This window comes from Moschus berezovskii, chromosome 8, assembly GCF_049115385.1.
Source record: "Moschus berezovskii isolate FMDL1 chromosome 8, NW_MosBer_1.0, whole genome shotgun sequence".
Classification (NCBI taxonomy): Eukaryota; Metazoa; Chordata; class Mammalia; order Artiodactyla; family Moschidae; genus Moschus; species Moschus berezovskii.
Genome location: NC_142467.1, coordinates 104,226,483 through 104,244,266, shown reverse-complemented (window position 1 = coordinate 104,244,266; position 17,784 = coordinate 104,226,483). Strand labels below are relative to the sequence as shown.

Genomic DNA, 17,784 nt, shown 5'->3' with positions numbered 1-17,784 from the left:
CTAAATTATTGAATTGTTTAACGGAATTTAGACTTTGTTTCCAAAAGTTTCCCTTTTGAGCTAGTTGTGATCTTTGAACTAAATTGCACTTTTGCTTTTGGAGGTGGAGGGGATGTAATATTTTCGTGTTACACAATTCAGGTTATTGAATGACTTGAGATTATGAATTTTAGGTGATTGGAGTCTTTTTATTTAAATTTTCAGTAAAAACCATTTGGTATCAATGATTTGAAGACCCTGGGCTGTTGAATCTGCTCTAAGAGTCCACTGTCGTTGTCTGTATCAATGGTTTGGATGTAAAACTTTTCGAATTCTGATTTTGGATAAAGTTGTAAGGTAGACATGTTTGTCTTTATGTTCCAGGCACATCTGTAAAACGGGGTAAAAAGGGCTTGTCATTGAAAACGGCTGCTGATGTTTAATCTTTGTGATTTTTATTTTTTTATTATTTTTTTTCTTTGTGATTTTTAGTATTTAGAAAAGACTGAACATTTGCAAGGTGAGAATTGCGATTCTTTGCTGATGCTGACATTTAATTCATAAGACATGAGTTTGTTAAAAATAAAATGTCGTTAAATTATACTTTAAAAACAAAACAAAACTGGAATGTGAGTTCCATGAGGGCAGGGTTTTGCTTGCTAGTCTTTGCCTATTTTTATTCTTCAGTGTATCCTCAGCACTTTTGAAGAGCAGCTATAATATTCTTTGAGTTAATAAACTGGAGAGATAATTGAAGAATTTGGCATCCCCATAATAACAAATGCAAATAATTTCTCTTAAATCATATTAACAATGGGCATAATTAGTAGTGACTTTCAGGGGATGTGAATTTTAACTAAGGTAACGTTAAGGTCTCTAATTGTGGTAAACTTATTAATAGTCGAAGCAGCATGGTATGCAGTTGCCTCTGTGCACTGTCTACTGTACATTTCCCACTTTGCAGTTTGAAATGTGGTGAGTGGGTTTGGGTTGTGGTTCAGTCCTGACCTGGGAAAAGTATTTTAAGAGGGAGATGAAGTGGGTAATGCTAACTATGGGTAGCATTTCTTAATGTGAATCTCGTTTTGTCAGTAAAAATAATTTTGTTTAAAAAAAGCATCACGCCCTGATTTCACGTGATTGACCAGTCTGTTTCATCAATGATTTTTTGAGCTTCTACTATGTATAAAGGAAGACAAAAAGATATTTGCACGATGATTTCTTTATGGCACATATAATTTTAATGTATTTACCCCCAAACATTTGTTGAATATAAATTATATATATTTTGAGCATTATACTATTGTAAAATCTTACTGTTTTTAGTCGTTTTGTAATAGCTTTATTGAGATATAATTCACAAGTGATAGTTCACCAATTTACAGCGTACAATTCAGTGGTTTTTTTAGTATATTCAGAATGGTGCAGCCGCCACCACAACCAATTTTAGAACATTTTCATTCCTCCAAAAAGAGATCCCTATTCATTAGCAGGCTTTCTCCATCCCTTAAATCTGTGGCAACTACTGATGTACTCTTTGTGTCTATAAATTTGCCTATTCTGGATATTTCAGGAATCGTACAATATATATAACCTTTTGTGTCTGGTCTGTCCCTTGGTGTAATGTTTTCAAAGTTTTACATGGTGTAGCAGGAATCAGTACTTCATTTCTTTTATGAGTGAATATTATTTCCTTATATGCATATGTCACATTTTACTTCTCTGTTCTTCAGTTGATGGGTATTTGGATTTCCACTTTTTTGGACTATGGTGAATGGTGCTGCTCCAAACATTCACGTACAAATTTTTGTGTGGACATTTTGTATTAATTTCTGTTGGGTGGATAGCTAGGAGTGGAATTGCTAGGTCATGGTACTTAACCATGCGCAATGACTTTTTATTGCAGACTTTTTATTTTTCTAGTATTCTCATGGAGGGGTTAAAAAAGAAAACAGCTTAATGGAATGTGGTGTAGCCATCTAAAAGAATGGGGAATGGAAGTACAAGGATGTCTGTGTTGACCTGTGGTACAGTTTGCGTGGTTTGATCCCCATTTCGTTTCTTAATTGTAATTGTTGGAGAACAGCTCGAAGTGCTGATGAGGCACAGAGAACAGTCTGGAAGATGCACCCAGACTTGTACCATTGCTGTAAAGTGTTTAAAAAAAAACAGATACAACTGATTAAACTTGATTAAACTGCATCCACATCTCCCAGTGTAAATCATGGGATGTATTCCATTCTAAAGAAATACATGGAGGGTGAGTTCGGTCTCAAAGTTCTGTCCTGTAATAGCACTGGTTGGTCCACATCATCTGCAAAAGAGATTGTAAGGGGGTTTTGTGCTTAACTTTTCAAAAAATATTACACTGTGAACATTTCCAAAATGCTCTAAGTGGGTGTCTAAATTTCTTTTATGTGAACATACCATAATTCTGCTGTTTCTTGTCATGATTTTCAAGTTTTCCCCTTTTTTCATATCTAGAAATGAAATTACCAGACCAGAGGGGGTGTGTTTTTGGAAACTTGGTACAATTTAGTTTTCTGGAAAAGTTCTATGATTTTCCTTTTATCCAATCAAACTTGACAGTGTCTTGTTTATAAGGATGAGGCTTTTAACAGTCCCCCAACCCCCAACAAATAGCAATTAGGTAAAACCCAAGTGTGGTCTTTGTGTTCTGTGAAGCCTTCTGAGAAGCAGAAGTGTCTCCGAGGTCTTGCTTTTTGATGTTTCTTCTCTCCTGCCCAGAGTTGGACTTTGCTTCCTGAAATCAGGTCTCAGAATTCCTGACTCCGTGATAGAAGTCCAGTGTAATCTGAATGCTCTGGGGAAGGCTTGAACAGCCTCTTGGCATCCAGTCCTGTCTCATTTTTGCTGACCTGCTCCAAGGACTGTGTGGCACTGTTAGACCCCAGTTTGAATCCTGGCCCTGTTGCCTGCTGTGTGACCTTCAGCCTGTCACTTGACCTTCCCCAAACTTCACTTGTCCATCTTTCAGTTAAGGGTAAAGTGAGGTGGTGCTCTCTCAAGGTTATTTGCTGTCATTACCCAGGGTGAAGAATAGAAGTGGGGAGAGGAAGCCAGGTATTAGAAAGTAGAGCAGCTGAGGGTTCGGAAGATGTGCCAGCAGACATTCCTGGACACTGTGTCATCAGATGATACCAAGATCAGTGAGGTGCCTTTCAGATCCCCCTCTGTGCTGTGTCTTCCTTTGATTGAACTCTTGAGTAGAGCTTCAATGGGAGAGGTGATTTAAAGTGTGGATTGGGTTTTTTAAGTGAGGATTTGTCTTTAGCTGATAATGAGATTAAAAGAGGGGTTAATGGGATTAATGGAAATCCAGCAAGCTCTGGGGGTGCCCACCCTGGGATATTGTTGGCTCCATAGTTTTGGAGAAATGATCCAGCTGGGGAAGTTGGTCCAGTGTATTCTCAGTCCTAAGATGAAACTTAACCATTTCATTAAAACCTGGTTATGTGAACAGTGGCAACAGTTGTCCGCAGTTGCTGGTGGAGGAGGTTTTTCCAAAGCAGAGGCACAGCATCTTTCTATACCTTCCCTGCCGTTTCTGGCCCTAAAGTAAAGTATGTTGACATTTGGACTTGGTGAAAGGATTCTGGTCTCCAGGAAGGTTTGTATCACAAGTCAGGGTCTCCTTGGAAAGGAGGCAGGCAGTTGTATGGTGGGCCTGGAAAGTGGAGTTCCTGGCTGGGAGGCTAAGTCCCTGCTGATGGACTTTGGGCCTGTTGACCAGAAGAAAACCAGTCAATGCCAGTCACCTTTACTAGGGGCTGTCAGCATTCAGTTTCTTGTGGAATGCGTTTTGTGTGCGTGTGTGTAACCCAATTGAAGAGTCTGTTTTTTTCAGAGATTGATCAGATATGAGCATTTAACTGAAAATTAAGAGCACCTAAATGAATATGCATTTCTTCTTTTTGATCTGTGACATACTTACAAATAAAGGCTTTTTAAAGGTCATCCTAAAAAAAATAAAGGTCATCCTAGGTATAGGTTATTCTGTGATCTGTTCCTTGACAAGTGTTGGCCTGTTCTCAACGTAGGAGGTTTCAGGACTTTGGGCTATAGCTAGCAGAGTTGGGCTTGGGTGGAGCTGTGTATTGAAAAGGGATAACTGTGGAGTTCTTGTCGGGGGATCAGTCCCAGCTCCACCTCCTTCTGACCTTGACCTCAGCCTCAGGCAAGTTCCATAATCTCCCTACATCTCAGGTTCCTTATTGGTAAAATGGGATCTGTATATTTACATTGACTGGGTAGACAAAAGATGGGGGTGTCTGGCATCTGGGTTGTATTAAGGTGGGGAAGGGAAGGGGGTCTCTGACTTGTACTGTGTTTGTTTGGGGTGGGAGGAGTGCTGCTTTTGCTCTGCCAAAGGGTTTCAGGAACAGCTGAGAAGGCTTCACTGTGCCTGTGGTCACTTCTCTTGTCTTGGTGTGCACTTAGGGCTGAAACTATTTGTTCTAGTTGCTGTCGTGCCACGAGACACTGGCACATTGTGGAAGCACTGCCAGGAAGAGGTGTTGGGCTTGGTATTATGCAATTTCTAGAAACAGGAATTAGTAGTGTCTGTGGCTAACATCCTCAGTTGTCCTACCCCAGGCAGTACACATACATGCCCACAGGCGAATTGGCCTTTGAGATTATTTTGTGTAAAAGAGAGAGAGTAAGATAAATTGGGGGATTTTCACTTAAAACATTTTCCACTATGTTTGAGGAAACATGCATTTCAGGTGAGCAAATTCTGAAGGTTGAAACGAGAGGACTGCATGGAGTGTGAACCTGCTAGTGCAAGTTGTGCGAGCGTGCACCTGTGCCTCCGCGCACAAGAGAGAGAGGGAAGGAGCTGGGCTGGACACTTTGGATCTGCTGTGTGCCTTCCTTGGGCAAGTTGCATATCCTTCCAGGCCTTAGTTTCTCTCATGTTCAGTTCGGCTCAGTCCTGGCCAACTCTTTGTGACCGCAAGGACTGCAGCACGCCAGGCCTCCCTGTCCATCACCAACTCCTGGAGCTTACTCAAATTCATGTCCATTGAGTCGGTGATGCCATCCAACCATCTCATCCTCTCTTTTTCCCTTCTCCCACCCTCAATCTTTCCCAGAATCAGGGCCTTTTCAGAAGAGTCAGTTCTTCGCACCAGGTGGCCAAAGTATTGGATCTTCAGCTTCAGCATCAGTCCTTCCAATGAATATTCAGGACTGATTTCCTTTAGGATGGACTGGTTGGATCTCCTTACTGTCCAAGGGACACTCGAGTCTTCTCCAGCACCACAGTTCAAAAGCATCAGTTCTTCGGCGCTCAGCTTTCGTTATCGTCCAACTCTCACATCCATACATGACTACTGGAAAAACCATAGCTCATATGTAAATATGATACCTCATATGTAAAATGAGGTAATAGATTTGGGCTCCAGTGAACTTTGACCACAATCTAGGTTTTAAGAGAAAGTAATTCTTGTTTTGGGTCTTGTTTTTCAAACTCTGGATTGTGAAATGAATTTAGTAGGTTGCAATCATTGTTTCAGGGGGGAGAAAAAGGAAATGTCAAAGGGTGTTACGCATTCAAGGGTATTTCATAAAACCTTTGCTGTGATTCTCTGTATTGTGTACACGGCGAAATCTTGTTTCCTATTGTGAATCTTTTCAGACTAGTGTGAAATAGCCTTGTTTTAGATACCACTCATTGTTAACTGTGGGTACCCTGAATTTTTTCTCTTTCTTTTTTTGGTGGTCATTTTACAATCTATTTCTTTATCATTTGCCCAAAGTGATTGTCCTGGATCTGCTTTGTAGTAGCATGTGAACTGCGTTGATCTTTATTTAGTTTCTTTTCTGCTTGTGCTGTGCTTGCTAGAAGCTCTTCGGAGGGTAGAGTGGGATGGGGAAGTTGAGGAGGAAGCATGTGGGGAAGGCTGTCAGCAGATTGCAACAAGCAAAACAGTAAGTATGTAACAAGTATTTTGTGTGTGTGTTGGGGAGCAAGTTATTTTTACTCTTGAGATACGGTCCTCCCAACTTTTTAATCAAGCACGATTTTAGTTCTAAAGGAAATGGCTATATTGGTTACTTACTTATGGTATCAAACATGAAAAACATGAGAAAAAAGGGGATTTGTTAATAAAGTGGAATTTGCTGGTTGATGTAGTAAGTCTAGAGTGGACCTCAGGCACAGCTGAAATCAGGAACTCAAATAGGGACATCACAGCTGTTTTTTATCTCTGATATCCTGACTTCAAGGTCAAGAGTGATTCTTCCCCATAGTGCTCTGATGACAGAAGACACTGGCTTGGATCATTGCCCATCCCTGACCATGTTCAGAGTGGGAATGCCAAGCCACCTCACTTGAACATAACACATTCATTCATTTCTGCCCTTCACTTGCTCACCTCCGGTGGTAACCCCAGCAGCATCTTGCTCCTCATTGTGAGTCGTGCTAGATGGGATAATTTTTTTGAACAGTCTGTATTTTATATTTGAAGTAGAGTGTACCCTCTATCTTGAAGCAATAAATTTTGGATGGCTGAAAGGAAGTTAATTTTCCATACTTGGTCATAAAAGCCAGAATTAGCTGCAGTCAGCTTATAACGAGTTACTTAAGAAAAAGTATAAAGTGAAGATAGTTAAGGATGTGAGTATTCCAAATTCTTGGTCCAGAATTAAATGAAAGACATGATTTATACCAGGTTCAGGTACAGAGGAATTTGCTGTGGGGACTCAGGGAGGAGTCAAGCCAAGTCTCAGTAGTCTCTTGGGTGGGCCAGAAGACTCCAGCCGCTGGTGATAGAGCCTAATTTGATCAGTAAACAGCCCTCAGAAAGCACAGGGGTGAGATAGGCTTATAACATGGAAGGAAGTGCAGGGGAAGACTGGGTTAAGAGACCAGGTAGGTAAACATCAGCATATGCATTCATGAATGAAATTGTAATGGAGAATGTTTCAGACTGGATTCATCTTTGTCCACACAAAAACTGCATTTGTAATTTTGCCATTTGTTAAGTTGTTTCTATACTTAAATTCTCGTAAAGTCTGCTGCTTGGCATTCCTCTAGTATTACAGAAAGCTTACTCAGATTTCCATAATCAAAAACAAGTGTTAAACACTGCTAGAGTAATCATTTTCCTACAGTTCTTTCTGTTGGATTTATTCAGTTCTTTAAGGGACTCAAAATAATTGAGGATCCAGTGGCCAAGGATAGATCAGCTCTGCTTCTCATTAGAGTATCAGTTCTTAACTTAAGGGGAGGTTGGAGATCCCTTTGAAAAGGTGACAAAGCTGTGGATCCTTTCTCTAGAAAAACGCGTATGTGTGAACATTGAATAGTTAGGGGTAGAGGCATTTCTTAGAACCCTAGAGCCCATCCAAGAAGCATGTACTATAATTAGTTTTCTGGAGTTTACTTTGAGAATGAGAAAGTATTATGTTATTAAATGACCCTTGATGATTTTGAAGACTTTTGTTTTTGCATGTATCCTACTTTTCCAAACATTTGCAATTTTTATGACCCTAGGAAACAATGTGGAGCACCCATTTCGGTTCATCCTTGTGGAACATTCTCCAGAGACTTTCACAGAGCTGTCAACCTGTGTCAGCTGTGGTGTACATCTGCCCAGGGGCCTTTTACACCCCTCTTTTTCAACTTGTTCTCTTTCTTGGGTATGAGGAATGTTTCAAAATGCCAGACTGGGCCTATTGCAGTGGCTGCAGATGAAGGAAGGTTTTTGTTCTGGGGCTCTTTGCTGAAGCAACTTCCGCTGTTCATAAAACTGTTTTCCAGGATTTGGTGTTGGCTTGGAGCCTTTGCTGCAGAAGGTAATCCAGTAGCCTGCTGCTGCTGCTAAGTCACTTCAGTCGTGTTCGACTCTGTGCGACCCCATAGACGGAAGCCCACCAGGCTCCCCCGTCCCTGGGATTCTCCAGGCAAGAACACTGGAGTGGGTTGCCATTTCCTTCTCCAATGTGTGAAAGTGAAGTCGCTCAGTCGTGTCCGACCCTTAGCGACCCCATAGACTACAGCCAACCAGGCTCCTCCATCCATGGGATTTTCTAGGCAAGAGTACTGGAGTGGCTTGCCATTGCCTTCTCCAAGTAGCCTGCTAGCTGCCTGATCATTTGGTTGTGCTGGATATGGGTAGACTTAGAAAGACTCGTTGGAGAAGGCAATGGCAAGCCACTCCAGTACTCTTGCCTAGAAAATCCCGTGAATGGAGGAGCCTGGTAGGCTGCAGTCCGTGGGGTCACTAAGGGTCGGACACGACTGAGCGACTTCACTTTCACTTTTCACTTTCACACATTGGAGAAGGAAATGGCAGCCCACTCCAGTGTTCTTGCCTGGAGAATCCCAGGGACGGGAGAGCCTGGTGGGCTTCCGTCTATGGGGGTCACACAGAGTCGGACACGACTGAAGTGACTTAGCAGCAGCAGCAGCAGAAAGACTCGTGGCTATGGTCCCTTATGTGGCTTAGCGCCTGCTCTTAGCTGTGGGACCTCTTTTCCGTGCTTGCATTTGAACCTGCAGACTGAGGGAGACAGAACTTGTGGAATGAGAAAATACCATTCTTCAGCATGGTATGTTTGTGCTTAGAGATTGAAACATGCTGCACAGGTGGTGTGCCTGATACCATTATTCTGTTTTCCAAATCCTTTGGTAGAAGGAAGGGGAAATTCAGTGTCATTAACTTGAATAATTCATGCTTTGTAATTGGGGCAGAGTTGTCAGAGATGGAAAATAACTTGTATTACTTTTAGGAATAGTGCGTCTTGTTTTAAAAATTCAGTGGAGTAAATTTTAAGATCTTAGTGACTTTATTCAGTGATTTGTGAATGGGGCAGCATCCTATCTAGCTGATAGGGAGGTGCTCCCACGGAGCTGTACAGAGGAAAGATTTAGTGACAGTGTGGTGGGGGAAACTAGGTTGTCGAAAAACAGATTGCTTGAGGCAAGGTCACTTTGTTTTTAGGGATGGCAGGGGTCTGTCAGGCAGATTACCTCACTAGTGCTGACCAGGTGATTCCTGATTGACTGGTTTTAAGATTCCATTTCTGGGAGAGCCGAAACTAATTAAGCTGTGGTTTGTTGACATGGGGCTCATTTTGGGTCTGTTGTCCTATTTGTAACAATATCAAAACCTCTATGCTCTCCCCTGATCTCTAAAGTTTGAATTAAATTTATATGTGCTAATGGATATTTCCCCCGTTCATTTTCTGTTGGTCTTTGGCTATAATGAATCCCTTTGCTCTGCCCAGTTGAGTTACAGTCTTATGTATTGGACAGACATGGCTTTGTTGCTTAAACAGTTTGCTCTTATTATTCTGTAATTAAAAGAAATAAACATAACTTATATGAAGGAGTTTTGTAAGAGCTGGTACCATCCATGTGTCTAGTCAAGGCTATGGTTTTTCCGGTGGTCATGTGTGGATGTGAGAGTTGGACTGTGAAGAAAGCTGAGCACTGAAGAATTGATGCTTTTGAACTGTGGTGTTGGAGAAGACTCTTGAGAGTCCCTTGGACTGCAAGGAGATCCAACCAGTCCATTCTAAAGGAGATCAGTCCTGGTTGTTCATTGGAAGGACTGATGCTAAAGCTGAAACTCCAATACTTTGGCCACCTCATGCGACGAGTTGACTCACTGGAAAAGAGTCTGATGCTGGGAGGGATTGGGGGTGGGAGGAGACGGGGACGACAGAGAATGAGATGGCTGGATGGCATCACCGACTCAATGGACATGAGTTTGAGTGAACTCCGGGAGTTGGTGATGGACAGGGAGGCCTGGCGTGCTGTGATTCATGGGGTCGCAAAGAGTCAGACACGACTGAGCGACTGAACTGAACTGAACCATCCATGTGTAGGTGTTTTCATTCATAATCTTCATTTAAAGTTATTTAGCTCTTAAGTGCTTTCAGTTATATACAAAAAACCGGCTAAGTAGTGAAGTTTGCATATATGTGTCTTCATTTTCCTTTTGATCCCAGGAAACTATTGAGCTCCAAGATTAGGTGTCTGGAAATAACACTACCTTCATCTTCATCTGTTTCAAGATAATAGCTCACATATATTTGTAATTCCAGGAGTGCAGTTTTGAATTCGTAACGTTGGAGCCGATAGATAGCCTGCCTCTTAGCCTGCCTGTCCTCAGTGTCATTTCTCAGGACACCCTTGGGCCTCTTTGCTCTGGGAGCCCATCTGAGTTTACACTTCAGTAAACACTGAGTTTACACTTCCCTTATACTTGTGAGAGCTGAGTACCTTCTCTGGCGTATGGCTCTTTAAACACCCCCGCCCCCCAATTGTTCACCTTGAGGCAGTTGCTTGTCTTTGATCATTGACTCTTTGTGAAAAGGACTTTTATTAAGTAGTTGCCTATGAACAGATTTCCCTTCAAAGGGTAGAAATACCTTTTCTGAATAGGTCTTTTTTAGTTTCTTGTTATTTAGTTACCAAGTCTTGGCCAACTCTTGTGACCCAATAGACTGTAGCCCGCCAGGCTCCTCTGTCCATGGGGTTTTCTGGGCAAAAATACTGGAGTGGGTTGCCTTTTTTTTTGTTTCTTCAGTTCAGTCGTGTTTGACTCTTTGCGACCCCATGGACTGCAGCATGCCAGGCTTCCTTGTCCATCACCAACTCCCAGATCTTACTCAAACTCATGTCCATTGAGTCAGTGATGCCATCCAACTATCTCATCCTCTGTCAGCCCCTTCTCCTCCTGCCTTCAATCTTTCCCAGCATCAGGGTCTTTTCTAGCGAGTCCATTCTTCGCATTAGGTGGCCAAAGTATTGGAGTTTCAACTTCATCATCAGTCCTTCCAATAAATATTCAGGGCTAGTTTCCTTTAGGATATACTGATTGGATCTTCTTGCAGTCCACGCAGCTCTTGAGTCTTTTCCAACACCACAGTTCAAAAGCATCAGTTCTTTGGCGCTCAGCTTTCTTTATAGCCAACTCTTACATCCATTCATGACTACTGGAAAAACCATAGCATATCTTTGACTGCTGCTGCTGCTAAGTCACTTCAGTCGTGTCCGACTCTGTGTGACCTCATAGACGGAAGCCCACCAGGCTCCCCCGTCCCTGGGATTCTCCAGGCAAGAACACTGAAGTGGGTTTCCATTTCCTTCTCCAGTGTGTGAAAAGTGAAAGTGAAGTCGCTCAGTCATGTCCGACCCTTAGCGACCCCATGGACTGCAGCCTACCAGGCTCCTCCATCCATGGGATTTTCTAGGCAAGAGTACTGGAGTGGCTTGCCATTGCCTTGACTAGACGGACCTTTGTTGGCAAAGTAATGTCTGTGCTTTTTAAAATGCTGTCTGGTTGATCATAGCTTTCCTTCCAAGGAGCAGGCGTCTTTTAATTTCATGGCTGCAGTCTGTTTCTTACTGCTGGCCTATTCTGAAGTGGTAGATTTGAACAGAAGACACTCTGCTTGCTGTCTGAGTCAGCCTTCATGTATGGAACTGCAGTGTGAATCACTTCCCTTTCTCCACTATATTTCCCTGCACAGATGGAGCTTGTGCATCCGTTTATGATCACTCCATTTTAGTGAATATTTGAGTGATTACTGTGTGCCATGTGTACTGTTTGTTGAGCTTCTAAGACCTTCTGTATTCCTAAAGTCCTCTGAAGATAGGTACTGGTATCATTTCTGTCTTCCGGATAAGAAATTTGACGTACAGAGAGCTCAGTCACTTGGACAGGGTTGCTGGTGTCAAGGCCTGGCTCTGGAGCCCAAATGTTCATGACTAGGGAGGAAGGAATGTAATGCATGCAGATGGTTGAAATGGTACTTAATAGCATAAGGTAGATCTTGGAAGTACTCTCTGAGAGGTACAGGCCAGGCAGTCCTGGAAGGAAGAGTCCATCCATCTGTGAACGTTGGAAAAGAACTGATGTTTAGGCTGGTCTGTCAGTGAAGATAGCTGAGGCTTGGATGGAGACCTGGATAGTGCTGCAAGCAAACACCTGTCCTTTGGAGGCTGTCCCCTTGGCAGAGAATTATCAGAGAAGGGTCATTGCTTTCACTGGACAGATCTTTTCATCCAGGATTCTGTGCCACTCTCCTGAAGAGTCTTCTGAGGAAATTCAAACAAGTGGAATTAAGCTGCACCCTGAAAAGGTTACCACCAGTGCTTTGATTTGGTTTCACCTCCATTTTCCCCTTGATGCTCCAGTGGAAGTATATGAGTACAGAAGAGGAATTTTTGGGGAGCAGTAAGCTGGAGTGTTATCTTTAGCCCAGGCACTCCACCCAGGCTTGCTAAATTGGTGTGCGCTGGATGGCCTCTCATGATTACTGTGAGCTGCACAGTCTCTAAGCTCTGCTTTTTGTAGGGTGACATTGAATTCCAGCTCTTGGGTGCTTATTTCCCACTTGATGCTGCTGCTGCTGCTAAGTTGTGTCAGTTGTGTCCAACTCTGCAACCCCATAGACGGCAGCCCACCAGGCTCCCCCGTCCCTGGGATTCTCCAAGCAAGAACACTGGAATGGGTTGCCATTTCCTTCTTCAATGCATGAAAGTGAAAAGTGAAAGTGAAGTTGCTCAGTTGTGTCCGACTCTTAGCGACCCTATGGACTGCAGCCTAGCAGGCTCCTTCATCCACGGGATTTCCCATGCAAGAGTACTGGAGTGGGGTGCCATTTCCTTCTCCGTATTTCCCACTTAGGGACTCTTATTTACAAGGAATTTGCTGCCGGAAGCAACCTTGCTGACTTGGATGAGTCCTTTTGTGTGTGCAGTGAGGACTCAGTGATGAGTAAAGTGTCTCCCATGTTTGTATGCCATGTACATTTAAAATGTGACTGGGGCTTGGGGGAGTGAGACAGGTGTTTCAGAGATCTTACCATCTTCAGTTCTAAGTAACCACTTCAGCAACCCAGTGTTCAGTTCAGTTCAGTAGCTCAGTCGTGTCCGACTCTCCGCGACCCCAAGAACGGTGGTAATTCATTTAACAAGTGTGCTTTGAAGAAGTAGATGTTTCATTTTACTTTTAAAACTTTTCTTTCAAGTTGTAAAATGATAAATGATCTCATTAAATAAAGGTTTGCCTCTGAGTATCTGTGAAAAAAATATCCAGTCAAGAGAAAATGGTAGATGTTAAACAAATTCCCTGCAAAACTAGTAAGCTAGTTGGAAAGTACTGGGTTGGCCAAAAGATTTGTTAGCTGTAGTAGTGGTTAGCTATCTTTAATGTCATCCAAAACAACTTTGTTAGATTGTATGGTAACAGCGGTCATATTAACATGCATTAAAAAAAGGTGAATTTTTGTGTAGTCATCTTAATATTGAAGACGAAAGAAAAAGCAACATTTTCAGCATATTATGCTTTATTGTTTCAAGAAAGGCAAAATTGCAACTGAAAAGCAAAAAGATTTGTGCAGTGTATGGAGAAGGCTCTGTGACTCATTGAGTGTGCCAAAAGTGTTTTTCGAAGCTTTGCGATGGAAATTTCTCACTGCACGGTGCACCATCGTTGGGTAGACCCGTTGAAGTTGCTAGCAGTCAAATTGAAACGTTTGTGGAGAATAATAATCAACGTTACACCATGTGGGAAATAGCTGATATACTCAAAATATCCAAATCAAGCGTTGAAAATCTTTTGTGCCATCTTGGTTATGTTGATCACTTTGATGTTTGGGTTTCACATAATTGAAGCAGCAAAAAATCTTCCTGATGGTATTTCCACCTATGATTTCTCTACTGAAATGTAACAAAAATGTTTTTTAAAACAAATTGTGATAGATGATGAAAAGTGGATACTGTACAATAATGTGAAATGAAGGATTGTGGAGCAGACGAAATGAACCACCACCAACCACACCAAAGGCCAGTCTTCATCCAAAGAAGGTGATGTATCTATGGTGGGATTGGAAGAAAGTCCTTTTATTACAGTCTTCTGGAAAATCAAACAATTATTTCTAACCAGTACTTGTCCCAGTTAGATTAGCTGAAGGCAGCACTTGATGAAAAGCATCTGGAATTAGTCAACAGAAAATGCATAATCTTCCTTCAGGATAACGCAAGACCACATGTTTCTTTGGTGATTAGGCAAAAATTGTACAGCTTGTCTGGGAAGTTCTGATTTGTCTGCTGTGTTCACCACACATTGGATCTTTGGATGTCCATTTATTTTGGTCTTTATTCTCTTAATGGAAAAAAATTAAATTCCCTGATAGACCATAAAAGGCACCTGAAACAGTTCTTTGCTCAGAAAAGGTAAGTTTTGGGAAGATGGAATTACTAAGTTGCCTGAAAAGTGGCAAAAGATAGTAGAACAAAATGGCGAATACATTGTTCAATAAAGTTCTTGGTGAAAATGGGTAATGTCTTTTAGTTTTACTTTAAAAACCGAAGGAACTTTTTTTTCCAACTCAGTACATTATCAAAATATAATAGATTTATTGCTGCATAATTCTGTTGCTCTAAAACTCTAAAATTGCATACAGGATAAAATTGAAATTCCCATCCTGTGGTACTGTGAGCTCCTGGCTTTTGTCACAAGACCATTGCCCAATAGTCTTTGCTGCTTCTGCACTCCCTCCATATTTTAGGGTCCAGTTTGGAGCATTCTTATTTTACAGTGATCTGCCCAGTTTCTAGGGTTTCCCTCGTGGCTCAGCTGGTAAAGAATCCACCTACAATATGGGAGACCTGGGTTCCATCCCTGGGTTGTGAGGATCTCCTGGAGAATGGAAAGGCTACCCACTCAAAGCAGTGCTCTCCAGTGGAACTTTCTGCAGTCATAGAAACATTTGTTTTCTGGGTTATTTAGTGTGTTAACACTACACTCATGTGGCACACAAGGCCTTGAAAGTGGCTGGAAGACTAACACTGTGCTCGGTTTGACAGATTTTAGAGAAGCTGGACTCATTTTAGTCCCATGGTATTTTCAGGTATCTCTGTTAACATTGGCCTGTGGGCAGGTGGATATGCAGTTCTAGAATTCATGGGAGGGTTTGCCAGACTTGGAGGCTTTGGGCTGTTGTCAGGAAGGTGAGAGAAGCCTCCCTGGGGCTGTGGGGGGAGAAATGAGGGACCTGGGGCCAGCATTTAGATAAGAAGATAGTGGGGACTGAATCCTGATTTATTGGTAGGCAGGTTTCTCCTCTATTCCTTTCCCCCACCTCTAGGAGGTTGGAAGAGGAATCCCAGAAGGGGCCTGGACTTGAGCCAAGCCTGTGCAGGATGAGAACTCAGAGAATTAGCCCTCATCAGGGTGAGGTCTTTGCCTTCGGAAACTATTCATCCTGGAGTTATCTAGAAAAGATCATGTTTTCTAGTCTCTGCCTGTCTTTATAGCGTAGAAAATCCCCCACCCCTCTTTGGAATTTGCTTTATCTGTCATCTTCCCTTCCACTCTCATTTTTGTGACCTTTAGGGGCAGGGCTGGGTCATTTGGCCCCATTACCTGTGTGTGGAGAATGTGAACTAAGGTTCAAGCAGAGACTAAAGACTGAGCTGTGACTCTAGAAGGTGCTGGTGGTGGGTCCACCTGGAGTGAATCAGCTGAGCAAGGTGGGCAGAAATCTGCCCACTGAGCTGTTGCTAGTGGGTTGCCTTTGGTTTTACACATTTCGTGGTTTACAGCTCGTGAAACGTGAATATTTTCAGAGTTAATAATGTTTATCGAGCACTTTCTGTTGCATGTCATTTGGCTCTTACACAAGCCTTGTAAGGGCCATATTTCCATTTTAGAGTTGAGGAAGCTGCAGTGTCGCCATCTACCTATTTTTTCTGGTCAAAAATGTATAAGGCAATTTTGCCTTCTTAACATTGTATGTTTACGATAGTGTTAACTGTGTACACTGTTGTGCAGTAGATCCTGAGAACTTTTTCATCTTGCAAAACTGAAACTAGCCACTGAAAACTCCCCTTTCCTCTCTGCCTAGCCACTGGCGGCTACATTCTACTTTCTGTTTTTAAGAGTTTGATTGTTTCAGATACTTCATACAGTGGAGTTATGTAGTATTTGTCTTTTTATGACTGATTTGTTTCACTGAGCATAATGTCATACATGTTCATCCATGTTGTCATAAATGCCAGGATTTCCTTTTTAAAAGGCTGATTACTAGTCCAGTGTATATACACATACCACGCTTTCTTTATCCATCCAGCTGTTTGTTGATGGACTTTTAAATTGCTTTCACCTCTTGGCTGTTTTAAATATTTATTTATTTATCTGTTGGGTCTTTGTTGCATCATGTTGCATCTTCATTGCGGCTGGTGGGCTCCATAATTGAGGCATGCGGTCTCTGGCTGGTTGCAGTGCATGGGTTTAGTTCCCCAGCCAGGGATCCAGCCTGTATGCCCTGCATTGCAAGGTGTATTCTTAATTACTAGACCACCAGGGAAGTCCTGGCCATTTTGAAAATAAGTTAGAACTTGAAACAAGCTTGCAGAGGACTGTAAACTTCTCATGTTCTAATTTTGCTCTGAAACTGATTTGTGGTGGGGGATTTTTATCAGGCAGCTATGAAAGATAGTCAAAAGGTATAGGAGATGGTTCAAGCAGTGGCACTGTGGTATTTTGTCAGCTGTCTTTCAGGGCATACTAAAAGAAGTGACTGGTTAAAATTGAAATGGATCCCACCCCATCTTGGTTTCTCAGGGTCTGTCAGTTACCCCACAGCCCTGGCTTCTCAACCCACAAAGTACCAGACAGCCTTTTCCACGTCAATTGGTTTGACTTATGTGTTTTTTTATCAGTTGTGGTGTAGTTGATACACATTATTATGTTTCAGGTGTACAGCATAATTCACACTTTCAAAAGGTTATATTCCATTTATTAGTTATAATAAAATATTGGCTATATTCTCCATGACTTGTGTCTTGATTTCAGCCAGTCTAACCCTAAAAAGACTCACAGAATTATTGTAATTGAACATTTCTCCATGCATTGCCTCAAAATGTGACCAGAGCAGCTTACTTTTTAAATCCTGTAAGTGGGAGGGCCCTTACCAACTCATACCAACTCAATGAACAGACATATCAGAGATGAGAGGTGCCCATAGCACCAGTCTCGGTAGACCACGTCTCTGCATTCAGTGTTCTGTGTCTTAAGCCTGGACAACTTTAGTAATTTTTAAATTTATTTTTGGCTGTGTTAGGTCTTAGTTGAAGCACACAGAATCTTCTTTGCAGCATGCAGGATCTTCCTTGCGGCTCATAGGCTTCTCTCTTGTTGTGGCATGTGGCTCAGTCATTGTGACTCGGGGGGCTCAGTTACCCCATGGCCTTTGGGATCTTACAGGGGTGGAACCCATTTCCCCTGTATTGGAAGATGGACCATTGGACCACCAGGGAAGTCCCAAGCCTGGGTAACTTTAATTGCTTCATCCTTCATCCTTGTGCCTTCTGCGTACTAAGCATCTCCTTCAAAGGGGAGTGCAATAAGCTAGACAATTTGCTCCCCCAAAAGGAAGCAGCTTAGGACCCCCCCCCCCCATTTTCAGAAAATCTGGTTATATCCTTATAAATACTACTATCCATTCATCAGTTCATGAACATTTCAGTTTCTACCTTTTGGCTCTTGGGAATAATGCTGCTGTGAACATTCATTTGCACGTTTTTGTGTTTTTGTTTCTCTTGGCTGTATACCTACGGTAGTATTTCTGCATCATATGTACTTTTGAGGAGCTGCTGGACTGTTCTCAGAAGTTGCTGCCCCATTTTACATTCCCATCAACAATGTATGAGGACTGCAAAACCCCATATCCTTGCTGGCACTTATGAATAATTTTTCGATTATAGCTTTTTAAACCTAGTAGAAGTTAAGTAGTTTTCAGTTTTTGTCTTTTTTT

General features: G+C 42.2%; 1 protein-coding gene across 4 annotated transcripts in view; it reads left to right on the top strand.

The window, feature by feature from the left end:
• BRD4 (bromodomain containing 4) overlaps positions 1 to 17,784 on the top strand; it is a 93,280-nt gene that overhangs the window by 2,254 nt on the left and 73,242 nt on the right. The gene's annotated exons all lie outside the window — the stretch shown is intronic.